Source organism: Oncorhynchus mykiss, chromosome 7, assembly GCF_057628025.1.
Source record: "Oncorhynchus mykiss isolate SJ-2025 chromosome 7, ASM5762802v1, whole genome shotgun sequence".
NCBI classification, from domain to species: domain Eukaryota; kingdom Metazoa; phylum Chordata; class Actinopteri; order Salmoniformes; family Salmonidae; genus Oncorhynchus; species Oncorhynchus mykiss.
In genome coordinates, this window is record NC_143028.1 from 69,124,646 (window position 1) to 69,146,833 (window position 22,188).

The following is a 22,188-nucleotide window of genomic DNA, read 5'->3' on the forward strand; positions in this document are numbered from 1 at the left end:
GAGTTTGCGTCTCTGACATGGGTAGGCAGACCGTTCCATAAAAATGGAGCTCTATAGGAGAAAGCCCTGCCTCCAGCTGTTTGCTTAAAAATTCTAGGGACAATTAGGAGGCCTGCGTCTTGTGACCGTAGCGTACGTGTAGGTATGTACGGCAGGACCAAATCAGAGAGATAGATAGGAGCAAGCCCATGTAATGCTTTGTAGGTTAGCAGTAAAACCTTGAAATCAGCCCTTGCTTTGACAGGAAGCCAGTGTAGAGAGGCTAGCACTGGAGTAATATGATCAAATTTTTTGGTTCTAGTCAGGATTCTAGCAGCCGTATTTAGCACTAACTGAAGTTTATTTAGTGCTTTATCCGGGTAGCCGGAAAGTAGAGCATTGCAGTAGTCTAACCTGGAAGTGACAAAAGCATGGATTAATTTTTCTGCATCATTTTTGGACAGAAAGTTCCTGATTTTTGCAATGTTACGTAGATGGAAAAAAGCTGTCCTTGAAATGGTCTTGATATGTTCTTCAAAAGAGAGATCAGGGTCCAGAGTAACGCCGAGGTCCTTCACAGTTTTATTTGAGACGACTGTACAACCATTAAGATTAATTGTCAGATTCAACAGAAGATCTCTTTGTTTCTTGGGACCTAGAACAAGCATCTCTGTTTTGTCCGAGTTTAAAAGTAGAAAGTTTGCAGCCATCCACTTCCTTATGTCTGAAACACATTCTTCTAGCAAGGGCAATTTTGGGGCTTCACCATGTTTAATTGAAATGTACAGCTGTGTGTCATCTGCATAGCAGTGAAAGTTAACATTATGTTTTCGAATAACATCCCCAAGAGGTAAAATATATAGTGAAAACAATAGTGGTCCTAAAACGGAACCTTGAGGAACACCGAAATTTACAGTTGATTTGTCAGAGGACAGACCATTCACAGAGACAAACTGATATCTTTCCGACAGATAAGATCTAAACCAGGCCAGAACTTGTCCGTGTAGACCAATTTGGGTTTCCAATCTCTCCAAAAGAATGTGGTGATCGATGGTATCAAAAGCAGCACTAAGGTCTAGGAGCACGAGGACAGATGCAGAGCCTCGGTCCGATGCCATTAAAATGTAATTTACCACCTTCACAAGTGCCGTCTCAGTGCTATGATGGGGTCTAAAACCAGACTGAAGCATTTCGTATACATTGTTTGTCTTCAGGAAGGCAGTGAGTTGTTGCGCAACAGCCTTTTCTAAAATTTTTGAGAGGAATGGAAGATTCGATATAGGCCGATAGTTTTTTATATTTTCTGGGTCAAGGTTTGGCTTTTTCAAGAGAGGCTTTATTACTGCCACTTTTAGTGAGTTTGGTACACATCCGGTGGATAGAGAGCCGTTTATTATGTTCAACACAGTAGGGCCAAGCACAGGAAGCAGCTCTTTCAGTAGTTTAGTTGGAATAGGGTCCAGTATGCAGCTTGAAGGTTTAGAGGCCATGATTATTTTCATCATTGTGTCAAGAGATATAGTACTAAAACACTTGAGTGTCTCTCTTGATCCTAGGTCCTGGCAGAGTTGTGCAGACTCAGGACAACTGAGCTTTGAAGGAATACGCAGATTTAAGGAAGAGTCCGTAATTTGCTTTCTAATAATCATAATCTTTTCCTCAAAGAAGTTCATGAATTTATCACTGCTAAAGTGAAAGTCATCCTCTCTTGGGGAATGCTGCTTTTTAGTTAGCTTTGCGACAGTATCAAAAAGGAATTTCGGATTGTTCTTATTTTCCTCAATTAAGTTAGAAAAATAGGATGATCGAGCAGCAGTAAGGGCTCTTCGGTACTGCACAGTACTGTCTTTCCAAGCTAGTCGGAAGACTTCCAGTTTGGTGTGGCGCCATTTCCGTTCCAATTTTCTGGAAGCTTGCTTCAGAGCTCGGGTATTTTCTGTGTACCAGGGAGCTAGTTTCTTCTTCTTGTGCAGTCGCAAAAACCATCAAGCGCTATGATGAAACTGGCTTTCATGAGGACCGGCACAGGAAAGGAAGACCCAGAGTTACCTCTGCTTCAGAGGATAAGATCATTAGAGTAACCTGCACAGATTGCAGCCCAAGTAAATGCTTCACAGAGTTCAAGTAACAGACACATCTCAACATCAATTGTTCAGAGGAGACTGCGTGAATCAGGCCTTCATGGTTGAATTGTCACAAATAAACCACTACTAAAGGACACCAATAAGAAGTAGAGACTTGCTTGGGCCAAGAAACATGAGCAATGGACATTAGACCGGTGGAAATCTGTCCTTTGGTATGATGAGTCCAAATTTCAGATTTTTGGTTCCAACCACCATGCCTTTGTGAGACGCAGAGAAGGTGAACGGATGATCTCTGCATGTGTGGTTCCCACGTGAAGCATGGAGGAGGTGTGATGGTGTATGGGTCCTTTGCTGGTGACACTGTCAGTGATTTATTTAGAATTCAAGGCACACTTAACCAGCATGGCTACCACAGAATTCTGCAGCAATACACCATCCCATCTGGTTTGCACTTAGTGGGATGATCATTTGTTTTTCAACAGGACACTGACACAACACACGTCCAGGCTGTGTAAGGACTATTTGACCAAGAAGGAGAGTAATGGAGTGCTGCATCAGACGACCTGGCCTCCACAATCACCCGACCTCAACCCAATTGAGATGGTTTGGGATGAGTTGGACCACAGAGTGAAGGAAAAGCAGCCAACAAGCGCTCAGCATATGTGGGAAGTCCTTCAAGACTGTTGGATAAGTAATCCTCATGAAGCTGGTTGAGAGAATACCAAAAGTGTGCAAAGCTGTCATCAAGGCGAAGGGTGGCTACTTTGAAGAATCTAAAAATCTAAAATATATTTAACACTTTTTTGATTGCTATATGATTCCATATGCGTTATTTAATCGCTTTGATAGCTTCACTATTATTCTACAGTGTAGAAAATAGTATAAAATTAAGAATAACTCTTGAATGAGTAGGTGTGTCCAAACTTTGACTGGTACTGTATCAACCTAAATTACCTTGTGCCCCTGCGCATCGACTCGGTAGTGGTACCCTGTGTATAAAGTCAAGTTCTAGTTACTCATTGTGTATTCATTATAACTTCTATTATTACATGTTTTACTTGTTTTATTATTTCTATTTTCTTTTTCTCTACTCTCTTGGGAAGGGCCCATAAGTAAGCATTTCACTGTTAGACTATGCCTGTTGTTTACAAAGCATATAACAAATACAATTTGATTTGACCTGCAAGTTCAGACACAGTCACGCTTGCTTGCTCACACACAAACATACGCTTGCTTGCTCTCACACTCATTAAATGTGTGTTCTCCTTACATAGCTCGGGATGCTAAATTAATTAGCACCTCATCATCAGCTTATCCTGAGAACAGATTGCTGAATAAAAGGGAGGGAGAAACAGAAAGCAAATGAGTGAGTGAAAAATTAAGAGAAAGAAAGAGGTGAGAAAGAGAAAGCAACAGAGTTTCAGAGAGAGAGAGAAATAAAGGACTGTGAAGAAAGGCAAACGACAAGTCTAACATTTGACGAGGTTACTTTCACTAGACAACTGGGTCTTGTTGAGTAGGAATTAAACGGTAGAAAACATTTGATACTAACTGACATTGTCCGATGAGAATTATTGTTTACATTTTGACATTTAAAAACATTCTCTCGAGTAGAAAAATAGCCACAGGCTGTTTTTCATGGTTTGGGCTAGGTGCCTTAGTTCCAGTGAAGGGAAATCTTAACACTACACTATACAATGACATTCCAGACGATTCTGTGCATCCAACTTTGTGGCAACAGTTTGGGGAAGGCCCTTTCCTGTTTCAGCATGACAGCGCACAAAAGTGAGGTCCATACAAAAATAAGATTGGTGTGGAAAAACCTGACTGGCCTGCACAGAGCCCTGACCTCAACTCCATCGAACACCTTTGGGATGAATTGGAACACCGACTGCGAGCCAGGCCTAATCGCCTAACATCAATGCCCAACCTCACTAATAATCTTGTGGCTGAATGGAAGCAAGTCCCCGCAGCAATGTTCCAACATCTAGTGGAAAGCTTTCCCAGAAGAGTAGCAGCAAAGGGGGGGAAAAACTTCATATTAATGCCCATGATTTTGGAATGAGATGTTCGACGAACAGGTGTCCACATACTTTTGGTCATGTAGTGTATATCAGAAACCAGTTGTGACCCAATTGGGCCCCAAGTCGTTGTATTGCTTGCTTTAACCAGTGGCCATCACTCCACCTGGAGGGCTATTGGGTGTGCATTCCTGCTCTAACACAGCCTGATTCAGCAATCAAGTTCCTGATGAGCAGCTGATTAGTAGAATTGAGTGCATTACAACAGGGCTGGAAGAAAAGCCCACACACCTAGTAGATCTCTAGGAAGACAGTTAGCTCTCCGGGAGGACAGTTAGCTCTCCGGGAGGACAGTTAGCTCTCCGGGAGGACTGTTAGCTCTCCGGGAGGACTGTTAGCTCTCCGGGAGGACTGTTAGCTCTCCGGGAGGACTGTCAGCTCTCCGGGAGGACGGTTAGCTCTCTAGGACAGTCAGCTCTCTTGGAGGATGGTTAGCTCTCTAGGAGAACGGTTAGCCACTCATACCACTACACCACGAACAGGAGAAAATACACATCACATTTATTCAAAAAACGTTATCCCCTATCCGTCCGCATATTTGATTGCTATAACCATTGTCTCAGGAACAGAACCAAAATTGTCTAGAACACACAGACAGTGTCCTACGACATGGTTCAAAACGCTTCTCCTCATCCCACTGCCTCATTAAGTCACACAATAAGATCTGAGCCCACGGTATTCCTAGTACGTTTGCGCTGCCAGGATTACCGTCAGACGTCACTCTCAATGTCCTCAGCCCGTGTGGTCAACTCTTCAATAATTACAGAGGCTGTCGTTGGTAGGGGTGGGAAGAGTGGGGGAGATGGGAGAAGAGCTGAGAGAGAGTGGAGCTTAACGGCTTTAACATGTACAAAATATGTCAAGTCTGGTGATTACATAGACTGATAAAGCCCGGGTGGATCTGGAGGCCCATTGGTGCTTTTCTCTTCTCCTCGCAATGTAGTTCGATGATGTGTGTGTCTATATGTCAATCGGTCAATCACCCCAATCACAAATCAATCCCTAGCCCCCAAACATAGAAAGGATTTTACATACAGTTCCAGTCAAAAGTTGCCACACCTACTAATTTAAGGGTTTTTCTTAATTTTGACTATTTTCTACATTGTAGAATATTAGAAGACATTAAAACTATGAAATAACGCATATGGAATCAAGTAGTAACCAGAAAGGTGTTAAATATATTTTAGATTTTAGACCCTTTTCCTTGACAGCTTTGCACACTCTTGGTATTCTCTCAATCAGCTTCATGAGGATTACTTATCCAACAGTCTTGAAGTAGTTCCCACATATGCTGAGCACTTGTTGGCTGCTTTTTCTTAAATTTGCAGTCCAACTCATCCCAAACCATCTCAATTGGGTTGAGGTCAGGTGATTGTGGAAACCTACTCATCTAATGCAGCACTCCATCACTCTGCTTCTTGGTCAAATTGCCCTTACACAGCCTGGAGGTGTATTTTGGGTCATTGTCCTGTTGAAAAACAAATGATAGTCCCACTAAGCGCAAACCAGATGGGATGGCGTATCGCTGCAGAATGCTGTGGTAGCCATGCCTGTTAAGTGTGCCTTGAATTCTAAATAGATCACTGACAGTGTCACCAGCAAAGCCCCACACACCATCATACCTCCTCCTCCATGCTTCACGTGGGAACCACATATGCAGAGATCATCCGTTCACCTACTCTGTGTCTCTCAAAGACACGGCAGTTGGAACCAAAAATCTCATTTGTACTCGTCAAACCAAAGGACAGCTTTCCAATGGTCAAATGTTTCTTGGCCCAAGCAAGTCTCTTCTAATTATTGGGCTGCAATCTGAGGTGCAGCTAATTGACGATTTCTGAAGCTGGTAACACTAATGAACTTATCCTCTGCAGCAGAGGTAACTCTGAGTCTTCCTTTCCTGTCCTCATGAGAGCTAGTTTCATCATAGCTCATTGATGGTTTTTGTGACTACACTTGAAGAAACATTCAAAGTTCTTGAAACTTTCCGGATTGACTGACCTTCATGTCTTAAAGTAATGATGGACTGCTGTTTCTCTTTGCTTATTAGAGCGTTTTTTGCGATAATATGGACTTGGTCTTTCACCAAATAGGGCTATCTTCTGTATATCACCCCTACCTTGTCACAACACAACTGATTGGCTCAAATTCAATATGATGGAAAGAAATTCCACAAATGAACTTTCAACAAGGCACACCTATTAATTGAAATGCATTTCAGATGACTACTTAATGAAGCTGGTAGAGAGAATGTCAAAAGTATGCAAAACTGTCATCAAGGCAAAGGATGGCTACTTTGAAGAATCTCAAATGCAAAATATATTTGGATTTGTTTAACACTTTTTTGGTTACTACATGACTCCTTTTTTTATTTCATAGTTTTGATGTCTTCACTATTATTCTACAATGTAGAAAATAGTACAAATAAAGAAAAACCCTTGAATGAGTAGGTGTGTCCAAACTCTTGACTAAAACTGTATATATAATCGATATAAATAAATATACATACAGCCCAATTGAGACCAGGATCTCATTCTCAGTGGTGCCCTGAGACCATATTTCAATACACTTAGCTTTCTCGCCACCTCTCTCTTTCACTCTACTCTATTCTATTCCTCCTCTCTTTCACTCGAATGTCCCTCTCTCTTTCATTCTATTCATCATCTCTTTCATTCCCCCTCTCTCTTTCACTCTAATCCTCCTCTCTATTTCACTCTTATTCCTCTCTCTTTCATTCTATTCCTACTCTCTCTTTCACTATTCCTCCTCTGTCTCACCTTAATTTTTTCCCCACTCTCTCCCATACCCACTGACAAGATGCCTCCCGTCCTCCCTTCCCGCTCAAGCCCGGAGCCGTCTCTCGCTAGTGTTCTTCCAAAGACACAGCTAACAAGGAGCGCTAGTGCCTAGCGCCAGACGACTGAATGAATTCATTATCATATCGTCTGCAGAGTCTCCTGTAACCTCTCATCTCAATATCGCTTCCTAAACTGCAGTCACAATAATTCCACCATTTGCTTCACAACCGCTGTTTTCAGTCTGCCAACAACGGTAAACAGGTGTTTCACTGTAAATGAGGGGTTTTTCGTTCAGGTGGCACTCCACACTGATGCTTGATATTGTGTGGGTGAGGGAATTTCAATATGGAGTTAGGTTGGTTGTTATTGGAGGTTCCTTACAAAGGGCTGACGAAGTCAACATTTTGCGGAAAAAGCTGTATTCTCTGTGGTATAGGGAGGACAGAGCTATTCGATGGAGCCCACTCCACCTAAAGAACTATAAAGTTATGGGAAATCATGTTTTTTGTAATGTGTAGACAGGAGAGATGACAGTCATAACCAGCCCATTCTCCAGCCTGTAGCAGGGAGTCTGTGTTAACATGCAGAGCATGAGCTGCTGATAGATGCCAGCCAGGGTGGGTGGGTCTGTCTGTGTGTCTTTCCCAGCCTTGAATTTAATGAACATTCGGTCTTTCATGACGGCTTTCAACATCATTCTTTTGGACAGTGTCAGAAGCACTGCAGTGGCTCATCTTTAGCCGTCCATTTCACTCACTCACACACACACACACACACACACACACACACACACACACACACACACGAGAGTTGAGGGGAATGAAAAATTAAGTCTGGTTAGCAGACAGCACTTGTTGCTGTGCTGGGTACAGATCAATCCTTGCTCATATCCTGGATATGATAAGATCTACTACTGCCATCTAGTGGTGAAGAGAGGGCTTACCTTTTTTTATGTTTAAAAGGATCATGACGATTTAATGGACTGTCAGTCCAACAATCACCATCTAATAGAATCGTTACATTTCCCCAGCCCAACCCCCAAACCACGTGACAGGACTGCTGTTGGGGTGAAACACAAGTCCAGGATTGAGGTGTTAAAGCACAGAAGGGAGGATTTTCAGGATTAGGAACTACAAGATAAAGTATACTGGAAATAAATTAATATGGATTACATAGTTGTGTATACACACGCATACACACACAACCTGTTAGCCCCAACTCGATTTTCAAACACTTAATGACTCCAAATTGAATAAACATGTGTTTGAAGCAGATGGTTATTCCTGTATATGTGAGCTTGTAATGCATTTCCCAATTGTCAGTGTGTGTTTTTCTCTGTCTGTGCCTATGTGCGTGCCTGCGTGTATGGTGTCTGTGCGTAAGAAGAAGAGTTTATTTGCAGAGAGGGGTGAAAGGAATGAAAGCATGTGTTAATGAAAGAAGAGTGGTGGAGGAGAGTTTTATGCTAATGTACCTTTGTCATATATTCTTAAAGTGCACTCCTAAGGTTAATATAGTTACATTGAGAGTAGACCTGCTATGCCTCCTCTTCCAATCACTCTCTACCTTTCTCTATTCTCTCTCTCGCTCCTTCCTCTCTCTCCGAAGTGCCCTCCTGGAGTTAATATACTCCACTTACAATAAGATTTGCATTTGAGAGTGGAGGATGTTGTTGTTGACTGGATTCATGGAACAATGGGAGTCAGATGAGACTGAAACTTTCAGATGAGGCAAGAGAGCAACGAAATTATGCGTATAGAAGAAATTGAATTTAGATGGTCCCTTTATCACACGAACGTGCACACACACTCCAATTCCACACACAATCCAAACCAAGAAGCTGTAAACACAATGTAGTTGTGATAAGGTGAGAAATAGTTGAAGGTTTGGAGGTAACACTTTTCAGAAAAACTGCAATTTCCCTGGAGCAAGAGTCATGCTGTCAGAATCCCTCCTGTGTGTGTGATTCTTTTAAATTACAAATTTGGCACAAATACTTACATAATTAAAACATAATTAAGACTTTATTTAATTTGAACAGACTAGAAAGCTAAAAACCAACCCCCCTCATCCACCTCACAAAAAGAGAGAGCGAAAGAGAGTGAAAAAGAAAGAGTGAAAGAAAAACAAAGCACGAAAGAAAGAAAGAGAGGTATATCAGATTTTATGCCAACACTACAATCTCTAGGATCTCTCTCACTTCTGTTCAAACTCTGAAAACAGCTATGGATAACAAAACACCTGCTGTTTCTGCACTGAACAAAAATAATTGCAACAATTTCAAAGTTCTTACTGAGTTAAATCAAATGTATTTATAAAGCCCTTCTTGCATCAGCTGATATCTCAAAGTGCCGTACAGAAACCCAGCCTAAAACCCCAAACAGCAAGCAATGCAGGTGTAGAAGCACAGTGGCTAGGAAAAACTCACTAGAAAGGCCAGAACCTAGGAAGAAACCTAGAGAGAAACCAGGCTATGAGGGGTGGCCAGTCCTCTTCTGGCTGTGCCGGGTGGAGATTATAACAGAACATGGCCAAGATGTTCAAATGTTCATAAATGACCAGCATGGTCAAATAATAATAATCACAGTGGTTGTCGAGAGTGCAACAGGTCAGCACCTCAGGAGTAAATGTCAGTTGGCTTTTCATACCCGATTATCGAGAGTATCTCTACCGCTCGTGCTGTCTCTAGAGAGTTGAAAACAGCAGGTCTGGGACAGGTAGCACGTCCGGTGAACAGGTCAGGGTTCCATAGCCACAGGCAGAACAGTTGAAACTGGAGCAGCAGCATGACCAGGTAGACAGACTGGGGACAGCAAGAAGTCATCAGGCCAGGTAGTCCTGAGGCATTGTCCTAGGGCTCAGGTCCTCCGAAAGAAAGAGAATTAGAGAGAGCATACTTAAATTCACACAGGACACCGGATAAGACAGGATAAATACTCTAAATATAACAGACTGACCCTAGCCCCAAAACACAAACTACTGCAGCCTAAATACTGGAGGCTGAGACAGAAGGGGTCGAGAGACACTGTGGCCCCATCCGACGATACACCCGGACAGGGCCAAACAGGCAGGATATAACCCCACCCAATTTGCCAAAGCACATCCTCCACACCACTAGAGGTATATCTTCAACCACCAACTTACCATCCTGAGACAAGGCCGAGTATAGCCCACAAAGATCTCCACCACGGCACAACCCAAGGGGGGGTCGCCAACCCGGACAGGAAGATCACGTCAGTGACTCAACCCACTCAAGTGACGCACCTCTCCTAGGGACGGCATGGAAGTGCACCAATAAGCCAGTGACTCAGCCCCTGTAATAGGGTTAGAGACAGAGAATCCCAGTGGAGAGGGGGGAACTGGCCAGGCAGAGACAGCAAGGGCGGTAAAGTTCATATAAGGAAATCAATCAATTGAAATAAATTCATTAGGCGCTCATCTATGGATTTCACATGACTGGGAATACAGATAGCTTTTTGAAAAAGGTATAGGCATGGATCAGAAAACCAGTCAGTATCTGGTGTGACCACCATTTACCTCATGCTGTTGATTGTGGCCTGTGGAATGTTGTCCCAGTCTTCTTCAATGGCTGTGCGAAGTTCCTGGATTTTGGTGGGAACTGACTGAAACACATTGTCGTACACATTGATCCAGAGCATCCCAAACATGCTCAATGGGTGACATGTCTGTGGAAGAACTGGGACATTTTCAGCTTCCAGTAACTGTGTACAGATCCTTGCAACATTGGGCCATGCATTATCATGCTGAAACATGAGGTGATGGCAGGGGATGAATGGCACGACAATGGGCCTCAGGATCTCAGCACGGTATCTCTGTGCATTTAAATTGCCATCGATAAAATGTAATTGTGTTTGTTGTCCATATCTTATTCCTGCCCATACCATAGCCCCACCGCCATCATGGTGCACTCTGTTCATAATGTTGATATCAGTAAGGAGGTCCTGGGCAGGCGCGGTTACACGTGGTCTGCGGTTGTGAGGCCAATTGGACATACTGCCAAATTCTCTAAAAAGATGTTGGAGGCGGCTTATGGTAGAGAAATTACATCGCTGGCAACAGCTCTGGTGGACATTCCTTCAGTCAGCCTGCCAATTACATGCTCCCTCAAAACCTGTGCCACTGCGTCACAATGGGAATCAATAAACTATTAGCGTCCGTTGCTATATCAACGGTGTGATGACTTAATGATTAGAATTTTGGAGATCATTACAGTGTAAATTACATTATTTTCATCATCGTTATGCAAACAAGGCTGACTTCCGCAAAAATGTTGCTGTTTAAACAAGCTTTGTTTAGCTAACAAAATGTAAACATTACTTCAAAATACTTTTGGGTACCTTGTTAACATTACAACATGAAATCCATGTCCTAAATAAACATTGCTACTTTTCAGAAATAGCAAAGAAAATGAGTAATCAATTTAAGACATTGTTACTTACCTTAGATTATGCCAATCTGTTTGATTCATACACTGGCTTGTCTGGCTGTCATGTTCTTATTTTAACCTGCGTTTCCCTCATCTATACTGAAGTAATATAATTTCAGTAGTCCTCTAGTATGATTCATTTTTTTCTATCTCGCATAGCTCATTAGTACACCCTACAACAATGAATCATGTGGAACAATTATATACCATCAAAGGATACCTTACAACTTACAATGACCACCTTGTGAAACAGCTGTGAAAACCAACCTGCCAATATTTAAGTAAGTTCTGGTGTGTGGAATAGAGAGAAGGTGGGTGCTGTGTGGATGGGAGGTTCTGCCCGTCACGTGTTCTCAACAGACAGCCAGTCTCATAAGGGGGACTTGAAGAGGGAGACTGCAAAGTCCAGGCACTGGTGCTCTCTTTGTTCTGAGTGTTTGCAGTGCTAGTGTTTTTAGTTCATCTGTGTATCTCACATGATATGCCCAGTATGATAGTTTTCATGCTCTTTCTTAGCAGATAATGACAACATGACAATAACAGTAGCTGATGTAATGAAAAGTTGGAGGGTGGTTGATAATGGAGGACATCAGGTGGATCCATGTCTGGGTGTTGGGCAGAACCCATAGGTCCTGGAGAACAGGTAATGGAGGACATCAGGTGGATCCACGTCTGGGTGTTGGGCAGAACCCATAGGTCCTGGAGAACAGGTAATGGAGGACATCAGGTGGATCCACGTCTGGGTGTTGGGCAGAACCCCAGGTCCTGGAGAACAGGAGCAGAGTTAAAGGGAACAGGGGAGGAGACAGAGACGTAAACAAGCAAACACACAGGTTACACTTACTGTGAGAAAATTTGATGGACTAGCGCAGTGTTATATGTACTTTAACACTTTTGGAAGGTACAGCCTACCTCAAGCTGTTCCCCCTCCAACTCAGAGCACAATCAGACTGATTCGAACTCACTGGTTCTGGTGGACGGGATACCTCCTGGGGGAATCAGACAGTCGATCCTAAAGTAATTTGAAGAGGTAAATTGAAGAGGTAAATTTTTATGAACTCAGGAGAACTACCATTTCTTGCTAATGTCAACCAAAGCTTAACATACTTTGTCTATTGGGCTTCACAGAAGTGTAGGGCGTTCCATCCAGGGGATTGTGTCTGGATCTCTACCAGGATCCTCCCACTCCTTCTGCCCAGCAAGAAGCTGAGCCCCCGGTTTGTGGGGCCGTTCAAGGTCAAGGAGGTGACCTATAGGTTACAGCTTCCCAGTGACTACGGCATCTCACCATGAAGCACGGGAAGGAGTTTCCCTGCTGGAGCATGCCGGGAGGATTTGGTTTGAGCACATAACATGAGGAACATGAGTTGATGTAGCGAATAACGTCCTGCGCCAAGGTAGGCCACCAATACTTCTCGGAGACAGATTGAGTAGTATGAGAAGTACCTGGATGTTCAGCGACGACAGCTGTGTGCACCCAGGTCAGCAACCCATCCCTTAAACCCCATGGGAACGTACATGCACTCAGGAGGACAGGTAGTGGGTGCGGGCTCCCTCTCCAGAGCCTGGCGAATGTCCACATCTACGTCCCAGACCACAGGGGCTACGACTCGAGAGGAAGGGTTTATGGATACATTCTGGACAGGAGCCTCTCCAGAATCGTAGAGACGGGACAGGGCATCGGCTTTGGTGTTCTTTGAACTTGGGCAATAGGTTAGCGTGAGGTCAAATCTCATAAAGAAAAGAGCCCACCTTACATCGCGTGGAGTCAGCCTCCTCGTTGTCCATATGTACCTCAGGTTCTGATGGTCGGTGAGGATGACGAATGGGTCCTTTGCGCCCTCCAACCTTGGACCTCTCGGTCGTGGGGTCTCCCATCTGGTGCACAAAGTAGAGGGAGCACTGTAGTAGGAAGCCAGGGCATTTAGATGATGTGCCGTCATATTTATCTGGAAGGGACAAACGGGCATTGTTGACCTGGGCGGGTTGCTAAATGGGCTGGCTCGCTGGGTCGACTACCCTCCAGTAGTAGAAGGCAACGCGTCTCAGGTATGTTCGAGACGTTGAACACTGCGAAGAACCTCTTCCATAGCCGTCCCCAGTTGTGCCAGTTGGTCTTGCTGTTGATGAAGTAGATATCCTTGCTCGTCGACCGTCTAGGAGATGATTCTGATTTCCTGCTGCTTCCATTTTGTGAGGCAGTATTCTGTCGAAAAGCAGGTGGTAAGTTTAATATAACAAAGAACATGGAACGATACAACGTAGGAGTAGCGTCTTGACATGAAACACAGAAACAATACTACCTGGGGAAAGAACCTAAAGGAGTGCCAAAGGGGAGGTAATGAGTGAGGTAATGGAGTGCAAGTATGCCTCATGATGAAGCGTAGGTGTGCGTAATGATAGTTGCCAGGACTGGTGGTTAGTACAGTAAACCGGCGACGTCAAACACCGGGGGGGAAACTAAAACTAGCTTCAGGTTATTTTGTGTGCAAATGCAAATAGTTATTATCTGAGATTCTTTACATTCACTTTAACAGATGGTGACCCCAGCTAGGAGCGAAAAGCAGCAAAGTTTCCCAGGTCTCGCCTTCTTTTCATCCTTCCTTTCGTCCTTCTTTTCGTCCTTCCTTTCATCCTTCTTGCCTGGATGTCGTAGCACTTGGTCCCCTTCTTGATTCTGCTCCGGTAGCTCCCCTTCAGTTTCTCCTGAGTCTTGTCGATGTTGAGTCTCACCTTGATTGATAACAGGAATAAATGCAGTTATATTTCATATTACAAATACATTCTCTCAAGTACAAATCATCCTTTTCTGTCTTTTCATTGTATTTCAATGTTTTCTTTAAAGTGTATTTAATCATTTGTCTCAAATCCCTGATAGTATTTCATAAATATATTTTAAAAAATACATCAATTCACACAACAAAAATATTAAATTCCAAACCAATTCACATACTAGAATTCTTTAGATTTATACCCCAAACACATTTACTCTTAACTTTAAATAACCTGTTTAGGTTATAATTATGTAAAGTTAGTTGACTGTAGTTGACCCGGAGCTAGCCAAAAGCAAACATTTACAGTACAACAATTACAAAGATCTTAAACATCACAGTTACAACATTACATTCTCTTAACACTTAGGATATTGTCAGGAGTGTCTATTAAAAAGAAATTCAGGAGTTAACTATTAGTTTTTTTCTTGATCAAAGGAATGCACCGCCATCATTTCATTTCACACTCGATATGCGTTTTCTGTCTAGTACAAAGTTATTACAATTACTATGTTGTTCAAAACCATTATATGTGGTATTCAGTGTATTTTTGCACTCTACTAACCTGTAATGCATGATAAATGATGAAACAGGAAAAAGTGGCTTCTCTTTCAAAGATTCTCCCAATTATGAGAACACAGGTGCAGGATTGCCTAATATATATTGTCCCAGTGCAAATGTGACAGGTTAAAGGAAATATTCATAGCCTGTTATACATTAAAAAGTATTAGTAAGTTCATAGTATGTGAGGATCTTAAAACATCTAAGGTTAAAAATATCATGCATTCAGTATTAGTTGATAGAGATTGATAACATTCATATAATTGTGTTAAAGTTCAAATCCATCAAGGGTACGAATTGTGAGAGGAATGTGTAAACGTTAGATTGATTACTTTATTTTGTGGTGCCTAAAAGTGTTAATCTGTGATCTACTAAATGTTCTTAATCTATGAGCCTGAGATCGATTGCGCTGGTCTCCACCCATATTCCCGGGGAAATCACTTCTCTCATTGCACTAAAAGTTATTGAGGAAACAAGACTGTATCACTCTCGTGATTATTTCTCCCCTTTTTCAGGTACGTTATTGATGATAAAAATAGTCATTTGAATGTGATAACTCGCTAACATGTCAAGAGTGTTTAAGGTGCGTCTTAGTAACATCTTGAGGAAGTTAGAATTAAGTTTGCAGAGAGCAATATTATGAGGATTCTGTGTTATGCACTATAGCCCGTTACCATATATGTGATTGAATATTATCTGCTGTTGGCTTGTGTGGATGTATGTATGTGTTATGCAACATAGCTGACTTGAAACATTGTTAACAGTTTCAGGGCCATGGGCCTTTCTCATGATGGAAAAATACAGAATAACATGAAGACAGGAACTGTGCAATGAGTTGGGGGGGAGCACATTCAGAACGTAGTGTTGCGAGAACAAACAGTATTTTGTTAGATAACAGGAGCCAGGTGCGAGATAACGGTATCGAGCATGAGCGCATAGATATTCTTCACAGCAACAGTTACATCTATCAACTGGAGCGCCCGGGGGCTGAGACCAGCTCTACACCAACAATCAACGATAGGCTGGGTGAGTCTAAACCACGCCCAGTCTCTACTCTGACAGGCCGGCTCGGAAGCAGGAACTATTTCTGTCAGAGTATATTTATAATATCTTTGTCAAGAACAAGTCAGTTCTCTGTTTGCCCTGCGAGGTGGGACAGAGAGCCCATATATACGAAAATTGCATTTACCATTTATTGCTTAGCTAATAAAAAATACATAGTATACAATCGGTGACTCAGTGTCATATTTATCCTGATACCAGATTAGAATTAGAACTCTAACAATATGAGCCCTGCTCGGTTGTAGCGAAGAATATTATCGTACTGAGAGTAGCTGCCATTTTATGTCGATTGTGAATGAACATGTGCGTTGTTAATAAGATATTTTGCGGTATTATTTGTATAATGGTTTTTCAAACACTTTATTGCCTGTTGATAAATTGAGTTGTGGTTTACTGAGTTAGAGCTTTGTGCTTGACAGTTATATTGAAATGAGTATCTGTTTCAGTGAATTAGTGTATACTGTTGTGACTTGAATAAGCCTTGTACCCTAAAGACTATCTATTCCTGTAGATCTGTTGTTCTGTAAAATGTGTTACTTTTGTAAAATTATTTGCACTAAAAGTTATTATTGAGGAAACAAGTTCGTATCACTCTCGTGATTATTTCTCCCCTTTTTCAGGGGCGTAACACAAAGCAAACGTCAGAAGTAGTATAAATGCATTGCAATGGCAAAACCTTGGAGGACTGACATTTCAGTAAATGCATTCTTCCCCAATACAAAGAACCAATACATAAACACAAATGTGACCAGACATTTTGTGTGCATATTATTGCGTTGTTTGCCTCAGTCAACAGCTGCGGCTCCTGTCCGTACTAGGTGCAGGCCTGGATGCTGCTGTTGTGTGCAGACCGGGATGCTGCTGTTGTGTGCAGGCCGGGATGCTGCTGTTGTTTGCAAAGAGAATTACCTTCAGGTTGATCGACCACCCTTCCTGGTACCAATCAAGGGATTTGCCCATGGTAGTCTTGAGGGTCTGGTTGGTCCATTCACCAAACCTGGAGGAGGGGGTAGGAAAACGATATCTATTGACAATGTAAGATACTGAAATGTCTGATTATGTACCGTGGAAAAACAAATTGTATAAAATAAGTAAACAAAACCATTGGTGATAGAATAACACGTATAACATCCGTACCTTGTTCCACACACACACACGTTCTATAATATTAAAAACTCTGCTGTGGTCAAATAAAGCAACCACTACAAAACTATTTATCAGGGCAAAATTTGAATGGGGACACTTACCGATCATGTGCCATGGTGAAACAACTTTGATGGGCTTCAGCTCCGGCTCAACAGTCTTCACCCTCTCAAATGTCTGGCAGGCTAGACAGGGTACTGACCTTTAAGCAAAAAGTGACAAATTGAAACATTGTGTGCTCTCTGATATGACATTCATTGAAATCATAATAATTTCAGATATAATAGAATGTGATTGATAAACAAAAGGTTATTTCACTTGCCCAGCTGGCCACCTCCTTGACAATTCCACCAGAAGAAGCGTAGGATGATTTTGGCAATCATACGCGTCACTCCAAAATGGCCTGCACATATCTCGGTCAGCATTACCTCCTCCTCCCCCGTAAAAATCACCCTCCTGTGTGACTGGCCATCCTTCCCCCATAGGTACATATGATTGCCTAACAAGTTTGGTAGAGAAGAGTTGTTGAAATACACAAGTCTAAGTACATTTGCACTGCTGTCTCTCTCTTTTTCTCTCTCTGTCTTCCACTCTCTTCCCACACCTATGTCTGTCTAGTGAAGACACCTAGTTAAGGCCATTTGGAATTACCATAATTGCTTACACCTATCCATTTGGTTGATCAGGTTTAATTATAGCTAAATACCTCAATATGACAGACACATCACTATATCAGCAGAGGACGGCTCATAATAATGTCTGGAATGGAGTCAATGGAATAAACCACTTTGATACCATTCCATTTACTTCATTCCAGACATTATTATGAGCCATCCTCCACTCAGCAGCCTCCACTGAAATACATGTACAGTGGGGCAAAAAAGTATTTAGTCAGCCACCAATTGTGCAAGTTCTCCCACTTAAAAAGATGAGAGAGGCCTGTAATTTTCATCATAGGTACACTTCAACTATGACAGACAAAATGAGAAAAAAAATCCAGAAAATCACATTGTAGGATTTTTTATGAATTTATTTGCAAATTATGGTGGAAAATAAGTATTTGGTCAATAACAAAAGTTTCTCAATACTTTGTTATATACCCTTTGTTGGCAATGACAGAGGTCAAACCTTTTCTGTAAGTCTTCACAAGGTTTCAATACACTGTTGCTGGTATTTTGGCCCATTCCTCCATGTAGATGTCCTCTAGAGCAGTGATGTTTTGGGGCTGTTGCTGGGCAACACGGACTTTCAACTCCCTCCAAAGATTTTCTATGGGGTTGAGATCTTGAGACTGGCTAGCCCACTCCATGACCTTGAAATGCTTCTTACGAAGCCACTCCTTCGTTGCCCGGGCGGTGTGTTTGGGATCATTGTCATGCTGAAAGACCCAGCCACGTTTCATCTTCAATGCCCCTTGCTGATGGAAGGAGGTTTTCACTCAAAATCTCACGATACATGGCCCCATTCATTCTTTCCTTTACACGGATCAGTCGTCCTGATCTCTTTGAAGAAAAACAGCCCCAAAGCATGATGTTTCCACCCCCATGCTTCACAGTAGGTATGGAGTTCTTTGGATGCAACTCAGCATTATTTGTCCTCCAAACACGACGAGTTGAGTTTTAACCAAAAAGTTATATTTTGGTTTCACCTGACCATATGACATTCTCCCAATCTTCTTCTGGATCATCCAAATGCTCTCTAGCAAACTTCAGACGGGCCTGGACATGTACTGGCTTAAGCAGGGGGACACGTCTGGCACTGCAGGATTGGAGTCCCTGGCGGCGCAGTGTGTTACTGATGGTAGGCTTTGCTACTTTTATCCCAGCTGTCTGTCTGTGCACGAGCAGGTGCACACACAGTGGACATAACCAGCAAAGGAGTCAGATAGCTACCAGAAGCAGTTTGATGGACTGCAAATACTGCTACACAATTGAAACGTATCATGCATTCTACACACACACACACAACTCGCAAGGACTTTGTCCAGAGCATGGCAAACCCCAGACAAAAGTGTCAGTGATGAGACTCCAACAGTCAGGCAGAGAACAGCTGCTGTGTGTTGTAGAATATGCCTACCCTATCTACATCCACACAGATAACTACAAGTACTATTGACTTCAATACAGTGTTTTATCAGAAATATGCTTATTGGCTGGAAAGAACATGTCAAAAAAGTATGACTCGTCTGTTGTGGTCAAGGTATTTCACAAGTCAAACTGTGATTTAATTTTCGAACCAGCAGAGGGCACTGTTCACTATCGCTCCATAGCACTCAACTGTCATCATGAAGTGCTTTCAGAGGCTAGCTAAGGATCATTTCACCTCCATCTTGCCCGACACCCTAGACCCACTATAATTTTCATACCACCCCAACAGATCCACAGATATGCGGTGGCTTTGACCAGCTTGTGTTTCTTTAGTCAAGGAATATCATAGTGAGGCTGGAGGTGAGTCTCACAGCAGTCACCAGACAGGACATGAGGGCTTTCTGGTTCCAGTGCAGAAATCACATGCCACATCTCCAGGTCCAGCATAGCACAGAGCAGAAGGGGGAGCAGCCTGGAGTCCCATCTTCTTTAGTTTTTCTACCACCTCAGCAAACATGTTATTTTTCATCAGAGCAGGCCTTGGAGTGAAGGTCTGTGTGCAATGGGGGCAGATGTAGATCCCTTTGTCATCATCCTGATTGATCACAGCAGCCTTCAATACAGCCCCTACAGTAAATGTGTTCACAGTTAACAGTAACCAGCTCCCTTAGTATATCCAGACAGACAGAACAGGTCCTGGTCCAGCAGAACTCCCTGTTGAGACATGTAAACTGTTGTTCACTCGCAAACAGACAGACACAGAGACTCAGATCAGTTTTGTTTGCTCAGAAGAGAGTGTGTGGGAGGGGGAGGGACTTCCTGGTTCTGCAAGAGGAGTAGGGTTAAAGGGAGCGAGTGAGGGAGGTAAGGGAGAGAGAGAGAGAACATCTTCAAGAGAGGACAGATTTTTGTTCCTAGGTTAGGCCCCTTAATATGGAAACAATCAAATAATGAACCTTCTCAAATGTGAGTTAGAATATATGAAGTAGGTGTTCAAAGTCTAAGGTTGTGTAAAAAAGGAAACTCTGGGGGTAACACAAAATCTAAGGGTAACACTTTCTATGAAGTACATGTATGCATTCTTTTTAATGCCTTATAATACACTTCTAATGTATTCTGAAACTGACTAGAAGGGTGCATAATTACTTATAGGTGGTTATAAAACTGTACAATCTTTTATAGATAATTAAAGGGGAAGTTCACCCTTCGGAGATATTATATGTTTTGTTCTATGAGATAATATTCATCAGCTAACGTCACTTTTTGTGAATTTTAAAGCATTTATGTAGTGGTCATGTTAACTGCTAATATATCATAGAATAAAACAAATAAAATCTCCAAAGCCTATATTAACCTCAAACCTTATTTTTGGTGTTTATTCCAAAATACTATTCTTTCCCCATTAATTTTCCCCTAGAGATGGCTGAACGAACTAGAGGTAACCCATTTCAGGGTAATAGGACTACAAGCTGGCGAGCTCTATTACGGTTAAAAGTTTCATTTTCTTATTGTAGCCTACCAGCTGCTACAGTGTTGCGTGCTGGCCAGACCACAACGCATAGCGGGCTGGGGGAACCGAGAATACAGTTGGGCTGATGTTGCTACGTGGTTCAGCGGTCCTGTTCTGTGAGCTTGTGTGCCCTACTACTTTGTGGCTGAGCAGTTGTTGCTGCTAGACATTGCCACATCACAATAACAGCACTTACAAGTTGACCAAGGCAGCTCTAGCAGGGCCGAAATTTGACGAACTGACTTGTTGGAATGGTGGCATCCTATGACGGTGCCATGTTGAAAGTCACTGAGCTGTGCATGGCAGTGCGCTCAATTGTATACACCTGTCAGCAAACAGGTGTGGCTGAAATAGCCAAATCCACTAATTTAAAAGGGGTGTCCACATACTTTTGTATATATAGTGTATATGGCCAATATGCTACGGGCTGTTCTTATGCACAACGCAACGTTGTGCCTAGAGTGCCTAGAAAAAGCCATTAGCTGTAGTATTTTGGCCACATATCACAAACCCACAAGGTGTCTTACTGCCATTATAAAAGATTAACAACGTAATTAGAAGAGTAAAAAGTACATTTTTCTTACATGTGGTATAAGGTGTGATATACCACAGCTTTCAGGGCTTGAACCACCCAGTTTATAAAGTAGAATACACAACACAAGTATCCCTCGATCATGTGTAGTATTTCCTATAGAATGTTGTAGTATACTATTGGAAATACAGTATTATCCCCCCAGAAAACACTAGTAAATACTAAAGTAATGTCCTCAAAAAAAAAAAAAAAAATAAAAATCTTACATGCCAAGTATATTGTATATATATTGTGTTCCCTACAGGTTATAGAAAAGAGCAGAAACTTTGAACTACCCATTCAGACTCCAGTCCTACCTACAGGTTTTGGAAAATGTGCTCTTTTAGTATTTGTCCTGTAGGTTTCCTCAATGAGAAAGCGCCCACATGTCCAAGATAAAATAAAAACACTGTAGTAAATACAGTATACTACAGAAATGTCCACCAACACACTACAGTATACTAGTCATGTCCGCAAAAACACTACAATAATGTTAAAACACTACAGTGAACACGATAGTATAAAATATACCATTCTCTGTATTTATACCAAAGTATACTTTAGAATTTTGTCATGTGAGACCCCATGGCAAAATGTGTAGAACTACAGGAAATGTACTTTTTTTTTTAAAAAGAGAAAAAAAGTCTCTCCACCATCAAGAGGGGGGCCACTAAAATGCTCTGCATCCAAAGTGACCCCCCCTTCAAACCAAATCTTACTTAGGGCCTCCAAAAGGAAAGACTTTTCCAGGACATGCAGTATTCTCCACAGTATAGGTGGATAAAATAATCAGAATGCCATTACATTTGATCATGTATCATAGGCATCCCTAGAAATCTAAATCTCCAAATGTTGTGCATGTTTGTACAAGAAAGATGATTGGTTAGTCAAAAATATATATACAATTGTATGCCATACATTCAGCTTTGACTAACCCCAGACAACTGAAACACTGCATGCCATGCACAACTGAAACATTTACTGGGACCGCTTTTCCATTTGCAATACCACAACAAAACACCAAGGGGAGACACGGTCCAAAGAAAATACATACGGGCAGGCTATAGGAATGAAAAGGAAGCATATTTTAAATAGTC

General features: G+C 42.1%; 1 non-coding gene across 1 annotated transcript; it reads left to right on the top strand.

Annotated features, from left to right (window-relative positions):
• Positions 1–21,422: 21,422 nt before the first annotated feature.
• LOC118965408 (U7 small nuclear RNA) lies at positions 21,423–21,477 on the top strand. The gene has a single exon (XR_005052734.1). It is a non-coding gene; the product is annotated as a U7 small nuclear RNA (small nuclear RNA).
• The last annotated feature ends 711 nt before the right edge of the window (positions 21,478–22,188 follow it).